Source organism: Lonchura striata, chromosome 3 (assembly GCF_050655825.1).
Source record: "Lonchura striata isolate lonStrDom1 chromosome 3, ASM5065582v1, whole genome shotgun sequence".
NCBI classification, from domain to species: domain Eukaryota; kingdom Metazoa; phylum Chordata; class Aves; order Passeriformes; family Estrildidae; genus Lonchura; species Lonchura striata.
Window position 1 is genome coordinate 38466230 of NC_140705.1, and position 12942 is coordinate 38479171.

Consider the following 12942-nt stretch of genomic DNA (forward strand, 5'->3'; position numbering starts at 1 on the left):
AAGCTAATCTAAAGCAAAAATTAGAGGCTCCAAGATCTTTTACATCATGCTTTGAAGTACTGTCTCTTACAAATGCAGCAAAGACTCAAGGAACAAGTAAAACAAATGAGATACAGATATAGTTTTAAAAATTAATTATGAGGAAAATGCTAGTATTCCTGATGACTGAGCTAATTAAAAAAGGATGATAAAAAAAGATGACAAGATGAAAAAAGTTATGTCAAAGACTCACTGTCAGTACACTGCTTAGCTAAGTAAAACTGTTCTTCATTGGAACAGTAAACATTAGCACACCTTCAAAGAACAATAATAAAATTTTTTGAAACACAAGATTGTTTTCAGTAATTAGAAGCACGGATGTCGTTTGCTTCAATCTTCTAATACTTTTTTCAAAGAGTAAATTTTTCAGGTAACTGAAAACATTAAGAATTCTGATAGAGCACAAGAGGATTGTTGCCGCATGGGTTCACTGTGGATATTCAACAGCTTCATTGAACTGGGAACTTCTAGTATTAAGTGTTCATACCTAGATATAGTCACCTTTCATTTAAATTCTATGTAATTTTTTTTTCCCCAAAAAAATTACTTCAGCCTTTCCACTATGCATCTCCATATTTATTCTGGAATAGGCATCAATCTTTATCATCCCTTTCAGTTTCTATTTAGCCACTAGTGGCATTTTTAAAACCAATTCTCTGCTGCATAGACTGTTAGACCCTGCACACACAAGGTGCTGGAGCTGAATCCTGACAGGAGCTAATTAGTTACTTGAAATTCTTGTTCAAGTTAAAATTTCTGAAAGTTTCAGACTCCGTCAGGAGAACAGCTTTCTTATTATAAGCATATGATCCTTTAGCTCAGAGCATGCTGAGAAGAAAAGCCCCTACAAAATAACAAACAATCTGACAGATTAAACAGCAGTACAGACCTGGACATATATATTAAGGGAGTGGTCAACAGACAATGCAGCATATGTGTCTCTTTTCTCCCAATAAGTAAAACATTTTTTGTATATTATATAGTAGCTCAAAAGGAGATTAGAAAGAGATTTGTACCAGAGTAGCAAACAGATCATGCTAAAGACAGAAAACTATAAAATATTCAGGATCAATAAATTTATCCTTTAGCTTACTCAGGAAGTCTTCTAATAGAGATGCTCTTGAAGTTCTCAGCATCCACCTGATGGATTTAAGTTTCCTACAGCACTGGTGGGTAACCTGCCAAGCTACTAAGAATTCTCTCTCTCTCTCTCTTCTGATTTTTGTTAATTTTGTACTTTTGTCTTTTCTCAAAGGAAAGGGAGTAAAAAAAATATCTTTTCTTAACAGGAAAATTTGAATAGGAGCTTAATTCCAGATTATGATCCATAGTTCAAAAAGCCAAAGGAAAGAAGCTAAATGAAATTTGAGAGATGCTTACTCATCTCTGCCTCCTTTTACAGGTAGTTCCCAGCCTTTGCTCTTCACATCGGTGATAATTAGCTCAAATAGTGCCTTACTTAGATAGCTTCTAAAAATTCTTTCCTCACATATATAAATCTTATCAACTAATCTAGAATTAACTGAAGGTTAGGCATGAATTATTGAAGTAACTAAATATATTTGATGATCTGCCTCATAAATCACAAGCTCCAAAACCCTCCACAAAGGCTCTCCCCTAAACCCACGAAAACAAAGGACACCCTAGGGCCTTCCCTAAGAAGAATTCACCATGCCATGAACACCTCTTGATGTTTTATTTTTCTAGTGCTCAGGGAAATTCGTCTTTACTCCAAATTCTGCAGCTGTGTTAATAACCTGGGCACATCAACTGTTTACATGGCCCTGTTTCTAAAAGCACTGTAGTTGAAGGATTTACAGTCTGATGGACTCCTCAGTAAATGCTCTAGAAAACACTTCCTTCTTTATCCCTTACAAGTATGTAATGGCAGAGCATGATAACACTCTTCTTCTGTTCAGAAAGGAGGTATTCACACTGGAAGGATATTCAGTACAATTTGACAGATAAGTACATCACCCTGTTTAAATAGTTTATTTTTCCTTTGTTGCAAAAGGCTCAATAGGGTCTATACCCAGCCTCTACAATAATAACACTGTAATTTAGAGGCTCCTTGCAAGGCAGGTAGAGTCCCAATTTCATTGCACTGCATGAGCCCAGTGTTCAGCACAAAAAAATTAAACCAATTTTTATTTTGAAAATTTAACCTATTTAGTACATGCCAAACCAAGATAAATATTTTCAAATATGTTCTGCATATGGTTTGGGGTAAGAAAAGACATTTTAAGAGAGGAAAAAGTCAGCTTGCTATCTAAATAATAAATCAAGCATGTAACAAAAAACAGAAAGAAAACAGAAACTTAAAATTTTTAGAACACAAGTAAAAATGTAAATATGTAAAAATGTATACATATGCGTAGTGTGAAAAGGACATTTGCACTATTTTTCAGTGCAATGTACAATGAAGATTTACTAGGAGATGAAAGGAAATGTACTACATGGTTCTGAAATTAACTTTTTCCCCTAATGATCGGGTCTCATAGAAATGTACTAGCTGCTGAGGCTGGCAGACTTTTAAAACTCCATGCCTGCAGTTCTGAAATAATTTTTTGGAGGGAATAATTGAAAGTATGACAGTTTGTCTACAAATATGTCACTATGTGTTTACTTCACCGTGTATCAATTGGATTAGTTCCTTATTCAGGGAGAAGAAGCTGAATCAGCTGTTGCAGATTGCCTGCTGCCTCGTCTGCCTCTGCAGACTGGAAAGGACCACTCCTGCTACCAAGGAAAACAGGGAGTAAAAATCCAAATACCATGCCCTTGACTTGGTTATGGAAAAGAAAGCAGGTTAGTAATAAATTAAATGGGCTTCTATGGAGACACCTGTTAACTGTATAACTCAATTCACCCATTTTCTGCGCAATAGTTTGTGTAGGTGTCAGAGGAATCTCAATAGTTCACCAATTACTGGAAAACTCTTTGAGTTAAATGTTTGGCTGAATGATGGCTGGATTTTTTTTAAATTCTGCTTTTCCCTCTGCAAACAGCTGATGCCTGCATTAAGCTAAGATCAAATGAAAAATGCATTCAGCATTTCAGAGATACCCAGAAGCAAAATAGCAATATAAGGAGCTAAGATTTCTTACGCTTCCTTTGTATATGTCAACTTATATTATCCTGGGTGATGTATCATCCTTCCCAGTGTATTTAATATTATAATGAAAGTGGATTATTAATATGGAAAGTCATGAGACTATTTCTTTCATATGCAAAATAAATCACATGCAACCACACCTCTGATATGAACTTTTGAACGCGGAAGCTGCAAAAATTGCTTTTTACACAGTCCTGAGAGTTTTGATATGGCTGACTACATTTTTCTTTTTTTTTTTCCTCCAACAGATGAAAAATTTTCCTGTTCATGGTCAGAAATTACCACATTAACCTGTGATAGCTGAATCATGGAAGGTATATATGACATCTTTCTAAAATGTTTGTTCTAATTTCTTCTAGTATGAAGATGCAGCACAGAAGTGGAAAACTCAATATAAATATTCCCTAATACCCTAAGAGGGATAAATATTACTGTGAGTTACAATTGTATCTCTCTTACCATTTCTTTGTCTTTAACTGTCTCTAAGGTACAAATAATTTTATTTCTCTAGCTGTGATTTTTTTTTGCCCCTTTTATATTAATTGTATTTATATCAAAATATATATTGATATAAATTGTCATTGTAAGGGTTTTTTTCCCTGTTTGGTTTTTTTCATTTTTTTGGTACTTTTTTTCTGTCTGTTTGTTTTGCATTTATTTAGTTTATATATATTTTATAAACTAGAATTAAAAAAAAAAAACAACAAAAAAGCCCAAATAAAGGGGCACAATTAAGCACTGAGCACACCATGCAGACTAGGTACTGCTACTGGCACCAAGAGGCTAATTCTTCTTTCTTAAAAGCCAGTTAGTATTATTAGAGATGTCTGCGACAACAGAGTAGTATTCCAATTTATTATTATTATTTTAGTTTGGGGATTTTGTTTTCTTTAGGTTTTTGTATGTGGTTTTGTTTGTTTGCCTTTTTCGATTTAAATTCTAAATACAATACTCAGATTATACTCACAGGAAGACCAGTTTTGTTTCTTATGCCAGATATTTTGCCTGAACTAATGTGGAGCAGCCAGGATAAGGCTGCCTTCCTCTCAGCTATTTTGTGACAGTATTTTTAGGAAAAAGATTCACCCTTGTATGACTACAAATATTTTAAAGAAAAAGTCAACCTAATTAGGAAACCTGCTCCATTTATCAATGTAGATTAAAGTTAAAATGTTAGGGTGTGGCAACAAAATGTTTTTGACAACTAGATAAAAAGGACTAGATTTCTGGGAGAGGAGAGGAGAGGAGAGAGGAGAGGAGAGGAGAGGAGAGGAGAGGAGAGGAGAGGAGAGGAGAGGAGAGGAGAGGAGAGGAGAGGAGAGGAGAGGAGAGGAGAGGAGAGGAGAGGAGAGGAGAGGAGAGGAGAGGAGAGGAGAGGAGAGGAGAGGAGAGGAGAGGAGAGGAGAGGAGAGGAGAGGAGAGGAGAGGAGAGGAGAGGAGAGGAGAGGAGAGGAGAGGAGAGGAGAGGAGAGGAGAGGAGAGGAGAGGAGAGGAGAGGAGAGGAGAGGAGAGGAGAGGAGAGGAGAGGAGAGGAGAGGAGAGGAGAGGAGAGGAGAGGAGAGGAGAGGAGAGGAGCAGTATTCCAGAAGGATCCACAAATCACATCTCAAGATCACTCAGGAGAATCCCCCTGCATGGAAATCACCAAGCATCTGAAATCAGCAAGCATCTGAAAGCTTCAGTTTTCATATAGGCTCTTAACTTACTATCACTTTCCCAGAAATTGAACACAGCCTTCAATTTCAGACCTCAGTATTAATAAACCTGGGTTTTTTTTTGTATTTCGTTTTTTTTTTTTTTACAGCTATGGCAAGATTTGGCTTTTCTGACTGTAAAGCTCCCCTTCTAAGAGAAAAAGGAGATATAAAGCCCAAAAAAAATACCGGAGACCATGTTTAAGGCTGAATTGAAATAAATTTCCTACCAAACTCAGCAAAGTATCTTGTATTGGTGACAAGTTTAGCAGTTTAAAAAGATATACTTGAAAAAGAGGGTCCTCTCTGAATGCCTTAATATTTCCAGCATATCCCATAATATGCCTAATGGTTTACCACATAATTGCATCATTAGTAAAACGGTGTTCTTGTTCAGTTACAACTTTCTATTGGCTTACAGAAAGGATTTCAAATTTGCATTTAAATGAAATTGAGCAAAGAGTGATAAAGGCTTCAATTAAAAGGCCACCTGTTTTTGTTAATTCATTTTTAATAGGAACAGTAAATATTTTCAGTTGATGCACTTTCTGCTTCAAGATTAGTGCATTCTTCTCTTCTTTATCTCCAGTGTCAGACACCCCTCATTAGAGGAGTCTGTCATTTTCTCTGACTAGAGGAACCTGTCTCAAGCTTTATGAATCTGTTGGTACAAGACAAATAATAAAGTAAACCAAAGAGCTATTTAGAAAATGCAAACAAAAACACCCCAACATATGATCAAAGTAAATTCTGTAAATAAATTATTTCAAAAAATCAATTAGTTTGAAGGCTGGGTGGAAGCTGGTTCCTCAAACAAAACATTCAAATTCTTACTTCATTTACACTCTTCTTGGAGGTTACTGATCTCAATTGGGCACACTGGTATGAAACAAAAGTAATCTTCCATGTCATAATTATGTAATGCAATTAAAACTTAAGGATTACAAATGCGTAAAACACAAATCATGACAAGAAGCTTTTGTGGAGTATAAATCCAACTGGTGTTCATGGACTATGAGCTTCAACTGGCATCTGGAAGCAATAAATCTTTCTATAAAATGTCTTTCTTTGAGGCTAAATTTTTCACATTTTGCTCTTGTCTTATAGGTTTACAGGTCTAGTTTAGTTTAGTTGCCATTAGAAACATAGCAGCTCATCTTGCTTTTCTAATATTTTTGAAATAATTTGCTGTCATTATTGTTTCTGTTTTCCATTTACTGTAACCATAACTACTAATTTGCTAACAACCGCTACACATCTGTTATAACCAAAGCTTAAAAATCCAAAATATCCACAAGAACAACTTGCAGTGGACACGCTTCTCTTCTGGGATGCAGTATAAGCATTTAAATAAAGTACTGAAGCATTTAATTAGTTTGTGCTTGTTTCCTGTTAGCAGGACATCATAGTAGTAAATAAATGGATTAAGTTTCTTGTAACACAAGCTGGGAGAGATCTTCACAGTTGCTTTTCACTCTCAGATTCCTATTTAAGGGAAACACAGGGGTCCAATCCCACTTTTAAAAACTTTATCTTTGATTTAAATCATGACTGTTTTTAATGCTATGTGATTTTTCACAATGAACTTAACAAGGGATTATGTTTTCCATTTCTGGTTGAATGAAGAAAGAAATTAACAGAAATGTAAATAGAAGACCTTCACATGAAGCTGCAGGTTAGGGGATTTACCCCCTATTTGTTAAAATTTAAACACTTACAAAAGGAAATAAATACTGAACAGCTCTCTCTCCTTGCTTCTTCCCCTCTCATTTCCCTTCTCCTGTGTGTATTTCTGATTGACATACTCATATAATTTGTTTGTTTTTATATTTGCTTGATGAAGGAATATATCAGGAGTTTTAAATAATTGATTTTTACTTGACTCAGGTTCTACTTCTTAATTGGTAGTTGCTGCAGTTTTCTTTTAATGCCTGCAAAGCTGAACTAAAAATATCTCTTGAGCATGACTACATGTTGAAAATGGTTTGGCCCTAATGTTCTGCCATTAAATAAATATTTTAATACTTTAAGTCAAGTATATCAGGCTTGTGTGGTAAGGCTTTAATAGCTGGAGGTGCTACAGGGGATGTTCTTGGGAGAAGGTCTTAGAACCCTTCTCCATGTCCCTCAGAGAAAATGCTTCAGCCAGAAAAAAACAACCTGTACAACTTCAGAAAAAAAATGGGGAGTGAGACTATGTGAGAGAAACCAGGGTCAGTGCAGAAGGAGGGGAAGGAATTGCTCCAGGTGCTTCAGAGCTGAGATTGCCCTGCAGCCCTTGGTGCAGCCCCTGGTGAGGCAGCTGTGCCCCTGCAGCCCATCCAAGTCCAGAGTGGAGCAGCTCCAGAGCAGCTGAGTGCTGGAAAATGTGACCCTGTAGGGTGTCCATGCTGGAGCAAGCTCCTGGTGGGACTTGTGACCCCACAGAGTGGGGACTCATGCTGGAGTGGCTGAGGATAAACTGCAGCCTTTGGGAAGGACTCTTGCTGGCTCCTGTGGGACTGACGCCACACTGGAACAGGGAAGGAGTGGGAGGATTCTGCCCCCGTGAGGAGGCAGTGGCAGAGACAACTGGTGATGAACTGACCACAACCATTCCACATCCCGCTGTGACATTTTTGGAAAGAAGATTGAGAATTCAGGGGTGAAGTTGAGCCAAGGAAGAAAGGAGGGATGAGGGGAAGGTGTTTTAAAATTTGTATTTATTTCTTACTAATCTGTACTGATGGTTTTTTTGTAATAAATTAAATTAACTTTCCCCAAATCAAGTATGTTTTGCCTGTGATGGTACCTGGCGAGTGATGTCTCCCTGTTGTCATCTTTACCCACAAGATTTCTGTTGTGTTTTCTGTCCCCTTTCCAGCTGTGGAGGGGTGAGAAATAGAGCGGCTTTGGTCAGCACCTGGTGTCCAGCCAGGGACGAGCCACCATAGAAAGCTAAAGAACCTGGAAAAAAACATATAAATGACTGATTTCAGTTCAGCTATAAGGGTCAAAAGACTATAAATAATTACTAGGCCTATAGAGAAGACTGTTTTATGCTCTCCAACACAGTTCAGAGGACTCAGTGCTCTTTCTCTCATTCCCCTGATAAAGCAGTATATGAGTTAATTATTGCTGTAGCTGTTGCAGTTTAAACCAAATGGGGAAAAGAGACAGCATGAAAGTCAAGCTGAAGTAGTGGGAACTGGCAGCTTTTTACTCAATGGCCATCTGCAGCCTTGCAATATTGACCTGATCACTGGAAAGGTCACAACATGCTCTGTGACTGGAATGGCAAGTGCAGAGGAATATGTACTCATCTAACTCCTGTAGAATTAAATATCTAAATATATGTTCCAGTTTTAGAAGTGAACATTGCCTTTATTTAAAGGTAATTAAGGGGTGGAGCTAAGTTCATTTTTTTTCAGTAAAGAACTGGATTCAATAAGCAGCTAGGTTTTCTCTAGCATTTACCATCTCCCTAAAGGGAAAAAATCTGTCCTATAAAAGCATAATTAGGGATATCACCAAGTGAAAAACTTGGAAGCACAAACACAATGAAGTCACATTAAAGAAACAACAAATATGTTTTCATTTGTATAAATATTTATTTTTTACATTGCTTATACAAATAGGTTTTGGCATTTTTAAATTTCAGTAGAAATACACAAGTTTAATTGACAAGCATTTTTCCCCCAAAAAGGGTGCTGTATAAACATGTTCTGATACACAACTCTATTATCTCAAATTCTAAATAACTAATTTTTACCAACAGAAAAAGACAAGTATTTTTCAGATTAATCCTATTTTTTTTTTTTTTTGAGGGAAGAAAAAATTTATGGCTATCACATTAAATATTTGGATAATTGCACATTATTCATCATGAGGATAGTGAACTATTTCTCAGGAAAAAATAATTGGAGATGAACAGAACTTATATACTTCTAATTGTGACACCTATTGGCCAACAGAAGAAAATATTTAAACATCTCATTTTGCTGATTTCTGAAAAAAAATCTGAAGAATATCCCATAACTGATTTTTTATAACCCTGGGAACTTCTTTCCCGAAGAAGGCTAAAGTAAGTTCAGAGTCCTGTTCTTTGATTTTGGGTTAGGGTTTTTCTATGGTTGGTTGGTTGATTGGTTTGTTTGTTCATTTGCCTATTGCAGGTTTTTTTGTCTGTTTTGCTGGTTGACTACCAGTGGATCTGAGGTTGGGCTGAGAGCACTTTTGGCACTGATGTCCTCTAATATTACAGTGAATTTGTAAGCCTTACCTGAGTAACACAACGGTATAGAAATTTATCTTGGTTGGTTGTTGGCAGTTAGCAAGGAGCAGTGACATGACAGATAAATCTACCTTTATGTGGCTCTGTCAGCTGCTGCTTACCCCTTTCCATGGACAAAATAAATGCGAGTGTAGTAAGCATGTCCCTGTCATTGAGTTGAGTTGTACTATTCATTGCAGCTTCTCTGCCCTGCTCTAAATCAGTAAAGAAGCCAGAAACCACACATCACATTTGAACCACCCTTTGGGCATCTGTCCACCTTAGGATCTATGCTAGCTAGAATTGGAAATTTAACCTTACCTTTTTCTACTTCTGATGAATTTTTGATTTATTCTTGTCATGCAGGAGGTTTAAAACATCTGAAGGTTAGTTTAACATACTCTTAAAAGGAGTGGAGGGCAGGGGGTAGGACAGGGATTTTATTATTTTGTCAAGTAGAGGTTAATGGTATCATGTTCTGCTAATTATTTTTCCCTGGAAATATTATTTTTCCCTGCCATGCTGTTCCCATTTTAGTTCACTTCATTGCATAGGTACCATTGAAACTCCAAATTGATCCAAAACATGGGTGACCCCACACCCTTCTTTGTTCAAGTAGTGGGAATAACACACACCAGAAGAGTTATAGTTCAGCCTGGTATTGAATTCATCAGAAAACTTTGCAAAGAAATCTCTTACTCAGCTTTAATTAGGATTAACCAGTCAGAGGTCATAGTCTGTTCTGGTTAATACCACTTCTACCACCTGAAATATAAATGGATTATAAGATTAATCCTAGTTTCTGAATATGTCAAAAACATATTACACATGTAGATGATGTTATAGTTTAAAAAATTATGAGAGAAAGGCTTCACACACTCTTGTGTTGTTTTTGTTTTTTTTTTTTATTAGAGCTTAGGTACACTTTTTTAAACAATATTTTAAGAAGATTTTGTTTCCTCATATCCTTGATTCACATTATATGTGCAGGATACCTCATACATGTGATTTGGGATTCATCAAAGAATCTCATTATCACTTCCAAATTGTGTTGCTTTCTCAAAAAAAAAAAAAAAGAAAAAGTGAAAAAGAAAAAACATTTTTCCTTCAGTAATATGGAAAGTAGATAGCACAAATTCTTTAAGGTCTGATAAATCTTCAGAAGCCATTGTGATGAAGAAAAAATGGATTCCACTTACACAAGCAGTTTAACATTGATGACAATTGCAAGGCACTGTTCACTTGTACACAAAACCACAGTGAACTTTCATTTGAAAAATCACATGATGGAAATAAAAGGAGGAGAAGTAAATTTTAAGCATAAAGCCACATGCAAGAAAAATACTCAAACATCTAATAAAAGATGAAGGGAAGGTGAACAAAAGTGTGGATGGTTTTGTATGAGCACATAAGACAATATATATACAGACACATAAAATTATGTGCTTATATATATATATATATATATATATATATATATATACATTCCATGTAGGTGAAAAAATATGTGATTGTCATAATTTATGCCATCAGAATTCCAGCATAGTTGCATACATTTTTCTTGCAAGTCTACAGAATATCTCAAGGCTTTAAGTTCAAAGACTCTTATAGGTAGAGTAGGGGTTATTCAATACATATAGGTGATCATAATTACACAAGAAACTAATTAAATGTCATGATTAAAAGCAAATTTGGATATAGGATTTGCTCCTGAGCTCAATGAGAACTCAAAGGGAGTGCAAAGATTTTTATGGAGACCTTGCTTTAGTGAGCATTATTTAATGTATTGCAAAAAAGTCCTCTTTTCCTATTAGTTTTCAGGATGGAATATGCACAGCATTAGTCAGCTTCTGTACTGAACTATCTACTTTGGTGCAATTTTAATCAAATTCCCTTCTCCTCAACATGCCTTTTGAAGTGGAAATGTTTCACTTTCAGCATCCTCGACATTAGAAGAGTTGGTCTTTGCCTAATACGAAGGTCAGTTGAAACTAATGCATTATCTACTCTCCTGCAGCATTCATAATATTTGTCCCATGTTGAATAATTTAAATTGTTTCTTAACATGACCAAATACTTTATTATTAACACTTACACACACATTTCATGTATTTTTTATCTAACAATCAATGCTAGAGAAACCTTCCTACCCCTACTCCACAAATAATTTTTTAGATAAAAAAGGTGGTTAAGCTTTCTCTACATAAGATTCAATCTAAAATTACTTGATGGTCAACATTTATACCAGTTTAGGACCACACTTGGGTCCTACAGATCTAAGTCCAAAATGAAAGGAGAAGTGGATGGAAATATTACCTACTGTGGGAGTACCTGCTGTGTTGGATATTGTTAATGGAATGGCAAAAAAGCCCCTTAATCTCCCTGGCAAATCTTCAGTTTATCTCAGTTGTTTGGGTTGTCATCAATTTCAACATTTTACTTGGGGATGTCTAAAAGTTTGAATGAACTTTCATATAGAAGAAAGTAAGTGAATTTATGAAAAAAAAAAATCTCCAGAGCCATCAATATCAGTCTATAATAGCAGGAATTACTAAAAATTGTACTTTTCCCTGTAAATTCACAGTGAATTTTAAGTGCAAAATTCTGATTGTAACTATTTAAATATAATACTGAATTTAGCTGAATGTATAAGAGGGGTCTTTGTGTTGATTTTTGATACCTGTTACAATACACCTGCCTACTGAAATTAATTTCCTTTCTTATCTTTATGATTTACAATCCTATAACTTGTTTTCTGTTAAGACTGTTCTAGCAGTTGATCATTTTGTATCCTTAGTTCATTATGAAGTTGAACTTATTTTGATCCTCATAAATTTAAATTTAAGCTAAAATACAATTTTGCCTTGCTAATACTAGTTTCCCTCAATAGTCATCATTAAATTTAATTTAAAAAATTAATGTTAAAATAAATTAACTGAAGAAAAATGGTATTTGGAAATTATATGCATGTGAAAGTGAAAGCTTAGAGAAGTTCACAGCATCTCTGAAGTAGATAGGTCTAGGCTCCACCAACTTTCCTACGTCAAAGAAAATACAGGGAAAATGTCTTTTTTTCAGGGTTGAAAACTATTTTTATCATATTAGATATGTTGTTGCTCACCTATTTATTATTTCTCTTACATGCATCATTATACTACCATATACTTCCATTTATTATTTTAAAAGGCATTTTTCAGTTTTACTATTATTCCAACATTTTTTAAAAAAATCAGTTCATTCACATAGGACATTAATTTGAAACTTGTCTTAGCAGATCCATTACTAAGAAGATACCTGTCAAAATTATTCAAACGATAGGATATTTAGAATCTGGTGAACCTGGCAATGGGGAGATTTTCACCATACTTAAAAAGCTTCAAAATGCTCTGTCTGAGTATACAAAACTAACTACATAGAAAGCATAGCATACTTTCCATCATGATTACCATTTTGTAAATGAGCCTCAATGTTTCAGCATATTGAATGTTGGTAAAGTGAAATATTTTCATAATTCTGAAACTGCTTTGGTGGATGAACATAAAGTAATTGAAAACTTTTGTTACACAGCTTTTAAAGCCAAATAAAAATTTTTCAATAGTGTACTTTACAGCATTATGCAATATATGAGGCAAGCAATTAACTTCAAGCAAATACTCATTTTCATTTCCCATTAACTCTGTAGTCATAGGGATGTTCTCCAAAATTAATTCTGGGGTACCGGTTGCAAATGATGATATGTTGTCAAAGTTCAAACCAGTTGATTGTAGTACAGTTTTTTCTTTCTTCAAATACTGCTATTTAATTTTCGTTGATGTCCTGAAAATAAGCAGGCTAACTGTGTT

The 12942-nt window shown here is 35.3% G+C and overlaps 1 long non-coding RNA gene across 4 annotated transcripts in view; it reads left to right on the forward strand.

Moving 5' to 3' along the window:
• LOC110478569 (uncharacterized) overlaps positions 1–12942 on the forward strand; it is a 107870-nt gene that overhangs the window by 64033 nt on the left and 30895 nt on the right. Inside the window, exons 3-5 of one of the 4 annotated variants that reach the window (XR_014953681.1) lie at positions 2690–2847; positions 3514–3587; positions 4959–9832. This is a non-coding gene — a long non-coding RNA (uncharacterized LOC110478569). Of the gene's footprint in view, positions 1–2689; positions 2848–3402; positions 3880–4958; positions 9833–12942 lie in introns of those variants that run through there. The other 3 variants (XR_014953680.1, XR_014953679.1, XR_014953682.1) reach the window with 3 other exon arrangements.